An 18370-nucleotide genomic window follows, 5' to 3' on the forward strand; every position below is an offset into this window, starting at 1 on the left:
GAAAAGTTTGCTTCTCATCTTAGACTGCATCAGGAATTTGTCATATACATCTCGTGGTGATCCTTAAAGGCAAACTGCTAAGCAAGATCAACATTAAAATAAATTCAATTTACATAACAATGCTTTGTAACATAACGCAAACACATAGAGGTCTAGGTAGAGACGTGTTCCGGCGTCGTTAAACGTAGTGACTATCGATCTCTACGAAGGTGGGTGATTCCTCCTTAGAGTCGGTGGCACTAATACGGACTTGTGCTCCCACGTACCGTCGCGTATATATTGGGAGACCCCTATAGGAACAAAGCCTTTATCCTTAGGAAGCCGTGTCGGCCGCCCTACTGATCGCAATGCAGTGAACACAGCATTCACGAAGATTGACCACACGTACCGTAAAACGTATTCCGTGGTTTTGCGAAAGGTTTGGCACACCCTCTGCCTAGAACTCCAGAGCAGTTTCTTTTGGCCTTTTTCAAACTCTATAACTGAAAAAGTCCATCCGAGCATTTGTCACTTCGGGCTCGTTAAAACATCGAAGGAGACTAGAGTCATCTTTAGCTTTTTCTCGACTCTTAAAACATGAAAAAGCAAAGTTGTGTCTAAAGCGTTGTTAATAAAATTTATTTTAAGCGGAACATAATCACCTGTTATTCCCACGTTGATCTTTCAGTTGAAAAGTATGGAGCCCACCAACCAAGGAAATCACCTTGGCGGAAGCCCCAATCCCTTCTCCTCTTGGGGAGATGTTGGTGCGCCTCATATGGCCACATTGTCACTTCCAGGATTGACAATTGGCCTACCTGTATGGCTCTTTTCAACTAATGTAGTTCAAATCGCCACTAATCCTGAGCAGTCGAATCAACAGTCAGACCAGTCTAGAGCTACCCACCAGCCTTCCACCTCTTACAATTCTTCCTCTGATCCTTCATCTTCGCAGGGTAGAGCCGACAAAAGTCAGCCTCCCATGGAGAAGAAGGAAAAGAAGAAGAGAGAAAAGAAGCAGAAGGGGCCTATGGCAAAGGCGACTGGGGGCAAGCAAAAGACATCTGACAAAAATCCACACACTGCACCGACCGGGCCTAAATCGCCATGTGTCATTTGCAAAGGGACCCACTTCCATCGTGATTGTCCTTGTATTCCCCGGATACTAAGGGACTGGTCCCCCAGGTTGCACAATCCGGTAGCATCAACCTCTGGTAGTCATGTTGATTGCAGTCCATCAACTAGCGAGAGTGAAGGACGAAAAGGGAGACCAAGATCACCCTGTATGTTGTGTGAAGGCGATCACGCCATCCACCGATGTCCATTCTTAGATGAGGCGAAGAGAGTTTTGGAAGATCGTCCGGTATCACCGTTACGACTTCCTCCTGGATACCAAAAACTCGTGCCTAATCCCTCGATAGTTGAAAATCCAGCTGGCCCAATCAAGTGGTCAGCTGAAGTGTCGGTCATTGAGAATGAACCAACTGAATCTAGACCAGACGAAAGTCTAAAGGTCGAAATGGCAGTTGACCCGGTTCTTCCTTCAGAGGTTTCCTCCTCAAATGACACCGTCGTTGAAGATTCATCTTCAAATGACACCCTCACTCAAGAGAATAAGGATGACACCGTCCATATTCTTTTCATCAACAAAGACTCTGATGAGCATCAGGGCAATGCGCCCATTCCTTTATCGCAGGAAGGAACATCGTCAGGGTCGTATCCGGCCGTGTATTCGGTCCCACCACCAAGCAACCTAGTTGTATCCTTTGATTGGAATCAACTAGGCAGACCCCGGTTACCAGCCAGTATACCATTCAGAATCATTGTCCAGATCTATAGAATGGTAATGGCTGGAACTATAATTGATGAAGGGGCATCTGTGAGTATCCTTTCCTCTATTGCTTGGAAAGCACTGGGTTCCCCGGCGCTTTTACCTGAGATGAGAAATCTATCAGGTTTTGATAAAGGAACCAGTCACCCGTTAGGGATTCTCCCCAATGTTCCCATTACATTGAAAGGGAAGACAGTTCATATGAACGTCATGGTCATCCAGGGACCCTTGGTTTATAACTTACTCCTTGGACGAGACTATATATATTGCATGGAGGCAATAGTGTCCTCACTCTTCAGAGTTGTGTTTTCCGCACGAAGGAAGAATGGTCAAGCTCATAGACCAACTTTCATTTCCAGGATCACGCATCGCAAATAGTCAAATACCATCCCTTAACGGTTTATTCATTCAAGGAATGCCTCCACCCCCGGTTCTACTTCCCGATGAATGCGAGTGATTCGGAAGAAAGAACTGGGACCCAGGGGGCATGCACCCTGGCCTGCCTTGGGCAGAGGAAACCTTGGGTATAAAGCTGATTTCCGCAGAAGAATATGACTAGTCCATACCCCGTCCGAAAGAAGGAAGAGAGGGTTGTTCTAGAATAAGATTCTTTTGTCAAAGTTATGTGAGTGAGATAATCAGCTTCTCGCTCCCCTTGTCTAGATAATCAGGATACCGAGGAAGGGGACCATTTGCGGTAGCAAGTAGTAACCATCTTTGAAGACAAGCCTCACCCATTAAAACATATGTTTTGAAGGATAAGTAGGGGCAGCCTCCAAAGAAAGAGATTCTATTGCTGCAACAAGTGGTCGCCATCTTTAGTAACCTAATGTTAGACATCGCCAGAAAAAGAAGAGTTTAGTTTGCGACAGCAAATAAAACCATTTTTCGGATAATAAGTAAGAGGCCGATCCTAGAAATTATACTTTATACCTGGGGGCATGCGAACCTTTTGGAGTGCAAGCACGGGACAACTATTTATTTTTTAAATTTTTAGGTCCTCCCTTTAAACCTGTAGGTCTAACCCGTTAAACTCGTAGGATTAGCCGTTTCCAGCTTGCACAAAGAAAGGATGTGGGGCAAAAGTCAAAACTTGCCAAATAGGAGCATAGCTTCGTGAGATAAAGCTCCTTAAAAAATAGCTATCTCACCTGAGGCGTTTCTTGTATTATGACTGGTATAATTGAGCAAGGTTTGATCGCATTCAAGCTTGTTAAAAAATGAACTGCCCCTTAAGGTTTAGGAGGGCATATGCCTCGTCTGCATTTTTATGCTGGGGGCATCAAGATCGAGCAGTTTTAGCACATAGTTCATGCTCGTTAAAAAATAAACATAAGGTGGAGCAGTGTTCAAGCTCGTTAAAAAACGAACCCATCCCGGTAAATAACCTTGGTAAATGTAACCTTTGATAGCCATATTAAAGCCCTTGGTCGTGTTCTTGCAGTCTCACCTCCATCCGTTCGTTTGGCCAATCGTTCATCTCCATATGATTGTTTACCCATTTTGAGGAACAGCTGCGAAGAGTGATTTCACTTAGCCATCCTTGTGACACTCCCGTGATTGGAAAATTCCAACCTGTACCTGGAATCTGCTGCTATCCCTGTTTATCACTCGTTCCTCAAAAGACGAGTCTTCTTTGAGCTCTTTTCACTGACTCGTAAAATATGAAAAGTTTGCCGAGTTTTGGCCTTCCAGCTCGTTAAAGCAACCGGAAGAGCTATCCCTCCTCTATATTTTAATATTTTTGGACCTGAGGGATTATTGCACAAAAAGATCGAGCGCTTGTCTTGTTCGGCTCGTTAAAAGTACCGAAAACTCATCCCTTCTGTATTGTTTTATACTTTTTCGGACTTATGGGCTTGCCTGAAGGGCAGGTTATAGAACAAGCATATGTTATCCTCCTCAAGCTTGACAAAAATAAAGAGGTACTGGTCAGCAATGACTGGGGAAAAATTGGGAGAACCTCACAGCTTTAATGGTAGCAAGTCGCTCTTGAACATGACACTTTGTCCTCCGTATCACATCGGGTTGGGTTGTTTCATTCACCGGTCTCATCACCATGGTCCTCGCCACACCATCCACAGTTGGGGTAATGCTACCGATCCATCACATCAGTGTCGTTATATGTTCAAGAGATGTTGTTCTGCAAAGAGTCAACCGTGTCCCATCCACTACCATACATTGTCCTTCATCCATTTCATGACCGCCACCCTGAATCATACATCACAGTTTGTTTTCACCTCATCACAATCACTAGCTCTGTTCCGTGTCAATGATGTGGGATTCATTAAGGCCCTCTTTTGATGGATCGCTCCTTGTCGACATCAGCTCATTATCCAAGGAGTTGATCTAGGAACAACCCCTCCAGTACTTTGAAGCTTGCATGCCTCAATGGCAAGTTTCTCACTTCCGGCGACAGGTATACATCAATGACCTTCGACCAGAGGATTTTGCATGGTGGTCGACACCAAGTCCTTTATTCCCACCATGTGAATTGTATTGCTGTACCTTGAGGGTCATCATCCTTATCGGTGATTCCTCTCGCGCTTGTTAACGGTTTACATCATTGACCGGTAATCAAGCGATGTCTTTCCATGTTCGACTTCAAGAAATTCTCACATGGATCGACTTGTACATCGAGTGAAGATCGAAAGAGATTGAAGACCCCGGATCTAGTTTCATCCATCCGGGCTGCGATATATATTCAGGATATAAAGACATTTGATGTGTACATCATTGCAGCAGATGATCATCCTTCTCAAAGGATGATAATTTCAGCAGAGAATTATCAGTCTACCATCAGACGATCGTCTGTTCTATGTACCAAAATGAATTTATAAAGCTGAGCATGGGAATGCCCGCCTCAGCTAGATCATGAAAAAGTATGAAAAATAATGTATTGTATTGTATCTTATTACAGGACACTTCTCAGCAGATTGAATGAACTTCGGATCCTCCTAATAAAGCATTTCACCCGATAAACGACCTCATACTTTAGGGGGCATCTGTTATAGACAATTTTGTGCCTTGCAGCATCAGGCATGAATTGTCAATAATCAAAGGGATCCAAAGTCCCTAAACATGATGTTCCTACCCCTAGAGGAACAAGGTCAGCAAACCAACAGCTCTCAGATCAGTTCTCCACCTGAAAACACTCAAAAACAAGCAATCCTGAAATCAAAGCAGGTGCTCCACTAGGCTTCTGCGCTGAAACTCAACTCCTCCATGGTGTACCTGCGTTGCAAAGCAGGTAGAACAAAGGCCACCTGCGCTGAGCGAGATGGGACAAGTGGCACACTGAGTCATTGCTCTGGAATCTTCCAAAAATGACACTTGGATCAGGGATTTCGCCTTGTGATGAGTCAGAGGCTCTGTTTCTCCAAGTGGAAGCAAGGTTCTCCAAGTGGACTCAAGAACTGAAGATCAACTGAAGAGAGAGAGGACACAAGGCAGCTACACATCAGTTGCAAGCTGACTCATCCTTCCTCAATTCATCTATATATTGAGCTCTCTCCTATGAGCTCAGGAGGCTGGAATTTTGTGCAAAGTAATGATATGCTGTTGGTTTCACTATAGAACTATTGGGTGATTGCTTGAAGGAGGTGAAGAGGAGAAATTCTTTCTGCTGGGAGGTGTTGCTGGATTGGGGCCTTCAATGGTTGTAACACTCTCAGAACTTTACTTCTTCCATTAATAAAAGCTATTGAGGTTCTTCTATATGCACTTGTTTCAATGATGTGTTGTGATAATTGTATATTTGATTTATGCTAATCCTTGAATCAGTTATGATTGCATGCTTCTTGTAGTTTCCTTCTTTGTTATTTTGCAGGATCTCATTGTAGCTGGGCCAGCAAAAGAGCAAGGAGCTGGGAGCAAGCAGCAAAGAGAAGAGTTTGGATTCGACATTAAGCGCAAGGCAACGGTTAGTGCATTTCTTCATTCTCTTTTGCTTTCATAAAGAAGTAAACCTTAAGTAGTTTTCTTTACAGTTGTTGCTGAGGTACTATCACCCTTAGAGTGGGATAGGGTCATCCGAGTCGGATACTTTTCCCTACAACACCCAATTTCACCTTCAGTAAATTGTACCTTTCCCGAAGACAGTGAATATGATACCACTCAAGTTCTTTTTGTTTCTTCAGATTCTAATGAGCTTGGGGGAAATCCTCTTGTTCTTTCAAGGAAAGAGGAAAATCCTCCCGCTGTCGTAACTCAAGGGGTTAATTCTCCTATTTCTATAGCACCACCTCCAAGTAGTCTAGTCAGTTCCTTTTATTGGAGTCGACTGGTAGGATTCCGTCTTCCTTCTTATGTGCCTTTCCAGATCATAGTACAGGTTTGTAATATGGTTTTATCAGGCACTATTATAGATGAAGGTGATAAGCCCCAAAAATCGGTAACTTATTGGGATCATTTTGCCTGTTATTCTCCATAAATCCACCATTCTTCATAGTTTATGCATGCTTTTGAGTATATTTATGTTAATTGGATGAATGAGAATAGTCACTTGACCATGAAGGCTAATACGTGTTTATTGCAGATTTTTGGACAACTTTTGGACCAAGGTCAAGCATTTATGAGCCATTTGACAGCCAAATACGAGGGAACAAGGCTGAGGATTCGTAGGAAGGGTGTCTCCTGCACTAAATGGCCCTTCCTCGAGTTCTCCACCATCAGCTCGGAGTTCAGCAGCCCACCAAAGTTGATTTCCAAGGGCAGCCGAGCAGCTTTTGTGAAGTGGCTGAGTACTTGCAGTTTTGAGCAGCCAAGCCCCTTGAATTAAGGAGGACTGTTGGAGGTCCTTGTAGTGCATAAGTAGGAAGGCTTCCAGCCTTCGTAGTTTACTTTTGAGAACATTTTATATTGTGCACTTTAGGTTGCTCTACCTTTTAGCTCTTTTTGGAGCTTCTGTTGTAAAACATTTTTTGTGACATGGTTATTTTCTGAGTAATGGAAATCAGTTTCAGTTCACATCAGCTCTGAGCTTCTTCTTAGGAGCCTGTAGCTCTTGGGGTTGGGCCCAACTCAAGTGCCAGGTCTTCCTCTGTGTACTGTTATATGTTTTTGTTGTCTTCATAAAATAATTTCTACTAGTAGATTAAACTCTTGCTTGGTTACCTAGGTCATTTTTTATGATTAAAAAAGATTTTCATGTTTCAGAGTGATTTGATAGGTTGGTAACATAAAATATCTTCGAAAAAGGCCATCAAGCAACCCTGGATCTCACCTCTCCCTCCTCGGGACCATGAGTTGAGACCAAGGTGTCCTTGCTGCCCCAAAAACACTGTTCTTGCTTCTTCATGCAATTGCTAGTGTCATTTTCTCAGTTGCAAAAGTTGATACCAGATGCGATTACATTCTTAGATCCATTCTTGCTTGGTTTTCATAGTTATTTTACATGATATTATACCAAAGAATTTCTATTCATCATGGTTGCTGGTTCCTAAATCAAAGTAGGTTAGAATAGCTAGATATTTGGTTTGCATGGTCTTTGTTTAGTTAGTTTCAAGAAATAGTGTGCAGAACACCTGTGATACCTCCTTGCCTACCCTTCCTCCATTAGTGCAACCTGCTCCATCCCCTAACTCATATTCTTGCCCTTCGTTTGCCACATTTTCTCACTTTGACCTAATTTCCATATTTTTGTGCAACATTGCTCTATCCATCCTTGAACAAATCCAGCCATCCTCATCACTTCTCAGATTCATTTACCAGGTCCTAGACCCCTCCACATCCTCATCCAACCTCCATCTCCACTTTTCCACCTTTCTTCCACCATCAACCCTTCAAAATCCCCTTTCGAAACATCCTGTAGAACATTCTGTAGACCCCTGCAGATTTCCTGTAGAAGATCCCGTGAGCGATTTTTCGAGGTCTGAACACTGTGAAACTCTCTGGAAGGGTGTTAGGGACCTCTCAAGCCCTCTTCTTACCTTCCCAACCTCCTGCAAGTGCCTACCCCATTTCCTTTCACCAATCAACCTCTGCATAGTTCAAAACAGTTAAAGCACATGCACATATGATTTTTACAAAATTACTCAAAAATACAAAAATATGTTCCTTTTCAGATTTCACTAGAGAAGCAGCTTAGAAACATGTACTTTACCTACCCAAGAGTCAATGACATCCCTCTCTGTAGTTTCATCCTCTTTTTTTGCACCAGTAGGGGTAGTCAGTAAAACTATGGTTTGCATTTCCTTTCAGCTTTCAGCCTCTTTCTGCAAGTAGATTAGCTTCCTTTGAGTTACTTTCATCCATCACAGTTAAAATATTCTTCTAAGAGCTCATAGAAGTTGGCTTAAGCTCCTAGCGGACTTGTGCCAACTGATCCAATGATAGCCTGCGGTAAGAGCTAGTACTTGTGCAAATAGCATCGTCGCTTCCAAGTTTGTTACGAACTACCGGGTTGATAAAAGTAAAGAAGGGAGTCCCAGGAGTTGCAACATTATTGCTGCAATACTGGAGCCCACCATCTTTTTGGTGTTGTTGCCGGGGAAGCGTTAGAGTATTTGTGATTGCTGCTTTCTTCTATTTTCTACTTCAATCTTCTATTAAGTAGTTTATTTCAGCAAGCATAGAGTATTCGTTTCATTTCCATCCTGCAATTTCATTTCCACAAAAGTAGATTAGACATTTCCTGCTTTCATTTCATTTTAGCAAGCATAGATTAGGTATTTCCTGCTTTCATAGATTAGCATTTCAATTCCGAAATTTCAATTCTATAAGCGTAGCTTAGCATTTCATTTCTGCAATTTCATTTCAGCAACATAGATTAGTCATTTCCAGCTTTCATTTCAATTCTGCATTTTCATTTCAGCAAGTTAGATTTTAGTTAGTTGTAGTTCAATCTCCTTCAGTTTTGTAGGTACAAGTAGAAAAAACACCAAAACTCCACCAAAAATATTCCATTTCATGCCTCGTAGGAACAGAGACAATATAGGGAAATTCTTACCCAACACCCCCACCACATCACTGAGTCACCCTTCTCTCTTCTTTGGTGGCAGTGATCCAAAAGAACTTATAGGTGAACCTCTAGAGATATACGAAGATCCTATAACAGAAGAAGAGCAAGAAAAAATTCCTCTTGAGACCATGGCTGAACACAGAAACGGTATCAGAGATGAGGAGAGAATAGAAGGTTCCTTTCCCATCCGAGAGACCAACGGGGACATGAAAATGAAAAACATAAGTCCCTCAGCCTTACCTCACTTCCATGGATTGACCACTGAAGACCCTGATACCTTCCTGTTTGAGTTTGTTGTCCTTTGTCGAACTTATGACTATGCAGAAGATGAGAAAAATTTGAAACTCTTTCCCTCTACCCTCAAGGATGCAACACTACGCTGGTTCATGGGGTTACCTGGAAAGAGTATCACAACTTGGGCTTAGATGCAGCAAGCCTTTAACAAAAAATACCGAGACTATTGTAGGTCAAAGGAAACGAAGGGAGAGATGTTATAGACATTTTTGGGCACTACAACCCCAGGCATAAAATGTCCATAAACCAAGAGCTCATAAGTCCTTAAAAGTGTTGTTCTAACCCCTAAAGGAACAAGGTCAACTGATTACAGCTTCTCCCAGAAGTTCTCCATGAAAAAACTACTCAGAACTGGTCAAAACAAGATCATTTCAGCTGCTCCATAGACAAAGTGCGTTGCATCTCACCTAAATGCACTATGTGGGTGCGTTGCATTTCAAAAAGCCCTTCTATGGGGTGCGATGGGCGAGAAGTGACAAATGGTAGTGCCATTCCGTGAGGTGGAGAGGCATGGAATCTTCCAGAAACTTCTCCTGTGACACTTGCCTCTCTAAATTCGACCAAGGATGAGTAAGAGATCATCAATCTCCAAGTGGAAGCAAGAACTATCAGAGGGAAGACACTAATCAAATCACAAGCTGACTCATCTCCCTTACAAATATCTATATATGGATCCCTCATCCCAGAGATCCAGAGGCTGGAATTTTGCATATTGTAAGGAATTGTTGTTGGTTTCTTGAGACAACATTATAAGTGTTGGGTGATCTATGCTTTGTATGAGGTGAAGAAGGGCTTACTTGCTGAGAGGATGATGCTGGGTCAGAACAACTAGTTGTAACTCCCTTGGCTCTTTCTTGTTTATCAATAAAAGCTATTCAAGTTTTCCTCCATACTCTTGTGTCATTTATGTTTTATGCATTTGTATGGTCAATTTACATCTGATCCTAGATTGTTTATGATTATAGATCCATGTTCTTGTATAGTGTCATGCTACTGTGATCCTACAGGTACTCTGTGAAGCTGGGCGTACAACAGAGCAAGTATCGAAAGGATATCAAGAGAGAAAGCAATCGAACTAGGAGATTAGCGCAAGATAGAGGTTGGTCTTCTTTGTTCTTCTCTCATCTATATTTCATAAAGGAAAGACGAAAGTAGTTTTACTTTGTTTGTTTCTAAGGTAGCTACCACACCTTAGTGGGATAAGTAGTTCTGTGTAGACACTTTTCCCTCTAAAAAAATGGCAACTCCACTGGGGACGAATTAGTTTGTTTGTTTATCTTCCTTGTTGTCTATTTTATAAACTTACAGACGGAGCCTGAAGTCGAGCCAGGTAGCTTTTGAACTGCATTTGCTATGCAAATGCAAAGTAGATAAAAATTCCGCTTCAGTCAATCTCCGGGATTTGTTTATAAATTAAACAACTGATTTACAAACTCTCTGATTGCCCCTTGTGGTAGCTCTAGTAACCTCTTTAGATCTACCCCTGATTGTTGCTTTACTGATTACCATTTGCTCGGCCAAAACCCATGAACTGAACTACAAACTGTGACCTGAAACCCAAGCAAAGTCTTTTCTCCGGCCCAGCGTAGGTACTGTTCTGTGAATCGGAAATTCAGCGCACTTCCCAAGTGTAGTAGTGCGCTGCATTTCAAATTCCCTGTGTTACAGGTGCACTGATCAGACTAGGCATTGTTCAGTTTTGGTTTCTGTGATTCATTCTTTTCAGTTCTATTCATGAATTTTGCTGCCTGTAATCAGTATATCTCTACTTGAAACCCCTTTTCTTTGTTGTTATTCAGCCTCCTTTGTGCAAAAGAACTGTAAATGTTTTTGTGCATTTATTGAGTCATTTTCAGTTCTCTTTGCAAAAAGTAATGTAATCGTACTATCATCCTTTGATTTGAAAGTGTCGCAAGTGTCGTTTTCAGTCATAGGAAAGAGTTTGGTTGCTATTGATAGTCGATTATCCTGTTACTATTGTATTTGGTCTGAATTTGTAGTTTTTCTAGTGTCAAAAGCAAGTATCCATTTCCAAATTGTAAAATGTTGTGATTGTCTCCATTTTTTATTTTGAAAAGAAATTTGTTAATAATTGTCGCTTGAAAAGTAATTCAGATTTGTGCATTAGCTTTCTTTTTACCATTCACATACTAAGAAAGCCAAAAACAAATACATGCATGTGCATTTGCATTTAGACTGTTTGATTGGTTTGATTTAGGACAGTGCATTTAGAGTGTGCTCTTTGCTCTTTGTGAAAGAATACTGTCTCTCTTTCCTTAGTATCTAGGATTTTCATTGCACAAAGAAGATAAAAGACTGTTTATAATCTTAGATTGCATTTTAGGAATTATACATCTACATCTCGCGGTGAACCTGAAAGGCAAATTTCTTAAGCAAGATCAACTATAAAATAAATTTAATGAATCTAACAACGCTTTGGAACCTAACGCACAACATCTAGAAGTCTAGGCTAGAGACGTATTCCGGCGTCGTAAAGCCTGGTAACTGTTGTTCTCACTGATGGTTGGGTGATTCCTCCACTTTGAGACGATAAGTGTCAGTACGGACTTGTGCTCCCACGTGCCGTCGAGTATATTTTGGGAGACCACAATAGGCTTAATCCTTTATCCATAGGAAGCCGTGTCTGCCACCCTATCGATCACAATGCACTGAACACAACATTCAGGAAGATTGACTATCGTACCGTAAAAAGTATTCTGCAGTTTTGCGATTAGTTTGGTAATCCCTCTACCTAGATTTCCAGAGCAGTCCCTTTCGTTCCTTTTCAGACTCCTTAACGGAAAAGGTCCATTTGAGCACTTGTCACTTCAGGCTCATTAAAAATCGAAGGCGACTAGAGTCATCTTTTGTTTTTTCTCAACTCTTAAAAATTGAAAAAACAAGTTGTGTCAAAGCGTCTAAAATTTATTTTAAACGGAATAATCATCACCCTTTCCTACATTGATCTTAGGTTGAGAAAATGGAACCCACCAACCAAGGAATTCCCCTTGGAGGAAATCCTAGTCCCTTCTCCTCTTGGGGAGATGTTGGTGCACCCCATATGGCCACATTGTCGCTTCCAGTATTGACAATCGGCTTGCCCGTATGGCTCTTCTCAACCTCTGTCATTCAGAACACCGCAATTCCTTAATAATCGAGTCAGCAACTAGACGAATCCAGAGTTACCCACCAACCTTCTACTTCCTCCAATTCTTCCTCTCCTCCTTCCTCTTCGCTTGGTGGGGTTGATAAAGCCAAAAATCAAGTACCTGAGAAGAAGAAGGAAAAGAAGAAGAAAGAGAAGAAGAAGAAGGAGCCAAAAGCAAAAGGGGGCAACTAAGCGTCGTCTAGCAAAAATCCACACACTGCACCGACCAGGCCTAAATCACCATGTGTCATTTGCAAAGGAGACCACTATCATAGAGATTGTCCCTGCATCCCTCAGATCTTAAGGGACTGGTCTCCTCGTTTGCACAACCCGGTGTCATCAACCTCTGATGATCATGTTGAAAGCACACTGTCGACTAGTGAAAGCGAAGCCCCAGGACAAAAAGGAAAATATAGATTTCCTTGTAAATTGTGCAAAGGCGACCATGCCATCCATCGTTGTCCCTTCTTAGACGAGGCTAAAAGAGTTTTGGACGATCGTCCGGTTTCACCGTTACGACTTCCTCCTGGATATAAAAAACTCTTGCCGAGCCCGACACTAGTTGAAAAGCCGGCTAACCCGCCCAGGTGGTCGGCCGAAGCATCTATCATTGAAGACAAACCATCTGAACCCATACCAGATGAAATTCAAAAGGTCGAGGCAGTAGTTGACCCGGTCTTGCCTTCAGAGGTTCCATCTTCAGATGATACAGTCACGAAAGAGAATAAGGATGACACCATCCAAATTATTTTCGTAATTACACACTCCAATGAACATGGGGGCAATTTACCCATTCCTTTACCGCAGGAAGGAAGTTCGTCAGAGTCGTACTTGGCCGTCTATTCGGTCCCACCTCCAAGCAACCTAGTTGTTTCCTTCGACTGGAATCAACTAGGCAGACCCCGTTTACCGGCTAGTGTACCATTCCGAATTATTGCTCAAGTATATAGAATGGTTATGGCTGGTACCATCATAGATGAGGGGGCTTCTGTGAGTATCCTTTCCTCGACTGCTTGGAAAGCGCTTGGTTCGCCATCGCTTTTGTGTGAGATGAGAAATCTAACAGGCTTTGACAAAGGAACCAGTCGACCGTTAGGGATCCTTCCCGATGTGCCCATAACATTGAGAGGGAAAATCGTTCACATGAACGTAATGGTAGTTCAAGGACCCCTGGATTATAATCTACTCCTTGGACGAGACTATATTTATTGCATGGGAGCAATTGTCTCATCACTCTTTAGAGTAATGTGTTTTCCGCACGGAGGAAGAGTGGTCAAGCTCGTAGACCAGCTTTCATTTCATGGATCACGCATAGAAAATAGTCATATACCATCCCTAAATGGTCTTTTCACACAAGGAATGTCTCATCAATCCTCGGTCTGTCCACCTGATGAGCGTGAGTGATTCGGGGGACATGACTGAATCCCAGGGGGCATGCACCCTAGTCTGCTTCGGCAGGAAAACTTCGGGTATAGGGTAGGTTTCCGCGAGAGATATATGACTAGATTGTACTCCTGTCCATGGTTGGAAGAGGGGTTTAGACTGGAATAAGATTCCCTCGTCAAAGTTATGTGAGTGGATTGTCTCACCTTTGTCTATTTCGATAGACATCGCCGAAGAAGTGTTTTGTTTGCGGTGTGAATAAAACAATCTTTGGTAACCTGAAAGAGGTAGACCTTTCCTGATAAAAAAAATGTTTTGTTAGTAGAATGAAAGGTGACCTTGAAACTTTATTTTATACCTGGGGGCATGCAAACCTTTTGGCATGCAAGCGAAGAGCGACTATTTATTTTTTAAATTTGTAGGTCCTCTAACCCTTTAAACTCGTAGGATTGGTCGTTTCCTAGCTTGCATAAAGAAAGGATGTGGGGAAAAACTCTAAAAATTGCCGTTTTTAAATGAGACATTCTTATTATACGACTGGATTAATCGAGCAGTTTTAGCACATAGTTCAGGCTCGTTAAAAAATAAACATAAGTCATGAGCAAATGTTTCCCCCAGTGTTTAAGTTTAATAAAAAAAAAATGAACCGATTTCCTGGTAAATAACCATCGTGAATGTAGTACTTCAGCCTTTAAAGCCTTGGTCGTGTTCTCATCATCACCTCCACCCTATATTGGCTGATCATTCACATCCATTTGATTGTTTACCCCTTTTGAGGAACAGCTGTGAAGAGTGATCCCACTAGCCATCCTTGTAACACTGCCATGATTGGAAAATTCCAAACCTTACCTGGAATCAGCTGCTACCCAAGTTTATCACTCGTTCCTCAAAAGACGAGTCTCCTTTAAGCTCTTTTCAAATGACTCGTAAAATATGAAAAGATTGCCGAGCCATTGGCCTCTTCAGCTCGTTAAAGGGACTGGAAGTGTTATCCCTCCTCTAGATTTTAATCTTTTTGGACCTGAGGGATTATTACACAAAAATATCGAGCGCTTGTTTTGTTCGGCTCGTTAAAAGTATTGAAAATTCATCCCTTCTGTATTGTTTTATACTTTTTTGGACTTAAGGGATTAGATGAAGAAAAAGGAATTTTGAAGTTTCCTTTACGTTCCTTTTCAGACTCTCTAAAATTGAAAAGGACCGAGTTATCCTTGTCGTTAAACTCGTTAAAACTTAATAGCGACAAACTTGTCCATAGTAGACAAGAACGAGTTTCACTATCGCTAGGCTCGTTAAAACATAGCGATGGGTTTGCCTAAAGGGAAAATTATAGAAAAAGCATATGTTATCCTCCTCAAGCTTGACAAAAATAAAGAGGTACTGGTCAGCAATGACTGGGGAAAAATTGGGAAGAAAACTTGAAGAAACTTTGTTGGTAGCAAGTCGCTCTTGAACATGACACTTTCACTCTGCATCCAAGTCGGGTTGGGTTGTTTCATTCACCGGTCACATCACCATGGTCCCATCACACCATCCACATTTGGGGTTAATGCTACTGATCCATCACGTTAGTGTCGCCGATATGTTCAAGAGAAGTCATTCAGAGAATCCACCAGTGTCTCACCCGCTACAATACATTTACACTCCATTCTTTCATGACCGCCACCCTGAACCTTATGTCATTAGATCGTTTTCACCTCCATTAAAATCATTTACTCTGTTCCGTGTCATTGATGTGGGATTCATTAAGGACCTCCTGTGACGGATCGCTTCTTGTCGACATCAGCTCATTATCCAAGAAGTCGATCTAGGAACACCCCATTCAGTACTTTGAAGCTTGCATGCCTCAATGGCAAGTTTCTCACTTCCGGTGACAGGTTTACATCAATGGCCTTCGACCAAAAGATTTTGCGTGGTGTTCGATGCCAAGTCCTTTATTCACACCACATGAATTGTACTGCAATACCTTGAGGGTCATTATCATTATCTGTGATTCCTCTCGCCCCTGTTAACAGCTTACATCATTGGCTGGTAATCAGGTGATGTCTTTCCATGTTCGACTCCAGAACATCTCTCACATGGATAGACTTGTACTTCGAGTGAAGATCGAAAAAGATTGAAGACCCCGGATCTAGTTTCATCCATTCGAGTTGCGATATATATTCAGGGCAATAAAGACATCAAATGTGCATTATTTCTGCACAGATAATCATCCAATCAAAGGGATGATGACTCCACCAGAATCATCAGTCTACACTCAGACGATTGTCTGTCCTATGTACATGAAAATGAATTTATAAAGCTGAACATGGGAATGCCCGCCTCAGCTAGATCATGAAAATATTATGAAGATAATGTATTGTATTGTATCTTATTACAGGTCTCCTCTCAGCTTGAAAGAACTTCGGATCCTCATAATAAAGCATTTCACCCGACATCAAAAGATTAACGACCTCATGCTTTAGGAGGCAACTATTATAGACATTTTTGGGCACTACAACCCCAAGCGTAAAATGTCCATAAACTAAGGGCTCCTAAGTCCCTAAAAGTGTTGTTCTAACCCCTAAAGGAATAAGGTCAACTAATTACAGCTTCTCCCAGAAGTTCTCCATGAAAAAACTGCTTAGAACTGGTCAAAACAGGATCATTTCAGCTGCTCCATAGACAAATTGCATTGCATCTCACCTAAATACACTGTGTGGGTGCGTTGCATTTCAAAAATCCCTTCTATGGGGTGAGATGGGCGAGAAGTGACAAATGGTAGTGTCATTCCGTGAGGTGGAGAGGCATGGAATCTTGCAGAAACTTCTCCTATGACACCTGCCTCTCTAAATTCGACCAAGGATGAGTAAGAGATCATCAATCTCCAAGTGGAAGCAAGAACTATCAGAGGGAAGACACTAATCAAATCACAAGCTGACTCATCTCCCTTACAGATATCTATATATGGATCCCTCATCCCAGAGATCCAGAGGCTGGAATTTTACATATTGTAAGGAATTGTTGTTGGTTTCTTGAGACAACATCATAAGTGTTGGGTGATCTAAGCTTTGTATGAGGTGAAGAAGGGCTTACTTGCTGAGAGGATGATGCTGGGTCAGAACAACTGGTTGTAACTCCCTTGGCTCTTTCTTGTTTATCAATAAAAGCTATTCAAGTTTTCCTCCATACTCTTGTATCATTTATGTTTTATGCATTTGTATGGTTAATTTACATCTGATCCTAGATTGTTTATGATTATAGATCCATGTTCTTGTATAGTGTCATGCTACTGTGATCCTACAGGTACTCTGTGAAGCTGGGCGTATAAGGGAGCAAGTAGCGAAAGGCTATCAAGAGAGAGAGGAATCGAACTAGGAGATTAGCGCAAGACAGAGGTTGGTCTTCTTTGTTCTTCTCTCATCTATATTTCATAAAGGAAAAACGAAAGTAGCTTTACTTTGTTTATTTCTAAGGTAGCTACCACACCTTAGTGGGATAAGCAGTTCTGTGTAGACACTTTTCCCTGTAACAAGAGATCTTTCAGATGACCATGGGAAGTGATGAGTCTTTAGAAGACTAAGAAGAAAGGTTCCAACTTAGCTATAAAAGGGCCAGGTACACACTTGACCCCGAATCTCTGAAGCTGGTTCTACTCCGAGGAGTTCCTGAAAACCTTCTAGATACCCTCCATTTGCTAGCTGGAGGAGACATCTACCAACTACCTTATGAGGACATAAAGACTGTGTTTAGAAACCACTCTAGGGCCGCCCGGAAAAGAGGTAGGGAGAATCCACTTTCAGCTAGTGCCACCTTCTCCAAGCATTAGTTTGCAAATCAGATGGAAGACCTCAAAAGTGAGATGAGACAGACCATTGCCATGCAACTGGATATTTTCTGAATCCAACAGAAGAAAGAGGAAGCTGAGAAGGCTTTGGCCATCTTTTGTCCTAGATGTACAAGGAAGCATCCTAAGAACGAATGCCCATTACACTCAATGGAGGTATGTTTCGTTTGTGAGGAAGAACACCCCACAAACCAGTGCCCAACCTTACCCAGACTTAAAGCCATGTACCAAGGGGCTGAAGGAGCCACTGAACCACTCTACTTCCTCAATTAAAGGAGGCCGCATGGATCCAAACCTTACCAGCAGGGGATGCAAGGGACATCCCAAACTTATTACAACCCCAACCAATCCGCTCACATGCCTTCTTGGGGCCCCCCTACTCATCCTTCCTGGTCCACACCTCCTCCTTGGTCTTATCCATCTCAATACCATACTCAACCTGTTGCTCATTCATTTCACTCTCATGTTCAACCACAACCTCAGTGGAATGCACCTCAACCAAGGTGGAGGCCCCAATACAACTCTCCTCCCGCTATTTTGCCTCCACCGCTTGCTCAACCACAACCATTACCTCCTGCTCCTCCAAGACAACCCCAGATGCCTGCTCAATCGAACCCAAACCCCAACAACAGACAAGCCCAGCAGGTATACACTGGAGAGACGACATGCCCTACCTATGCTATGGAGATTCAGGAGATCAACCTTCGATCTGGAAAGGTCCTTCCAGATCGCCAACCTCCTCCCCTGGAGGATGAGGAAGGGAAATAGGAAATTGAACCCAAAGCCATTCCACCCTTTCCTGAGAGACTAATAGTAGCCACGCAACCAAACCCAGAGGAGATTGAACTTCTGGGAGAACTTAAACAGTTGTGTGTGAAAATCCCACTTCTCCAGGCCATAAAAGATGTACCAATCTAAAACAAATTGATCAAGGAGAAGTGTTTCAGG

This window comes from Pinus tabuliformis, chromosome 3_2, assembly GCF_031772625.1.
Source record: "Pinus tabuliformis cultivar Carrire ecotype Pingquan chromosome 3_2, CPIR1, whole genome shotgun sequence".
Lineage (NCBI taxonomy): Eukaryota > Viridiplantae > Streptophyta > Pinopsida > Pinales > Pinaceae > Pinus > Pinus tabuliformis.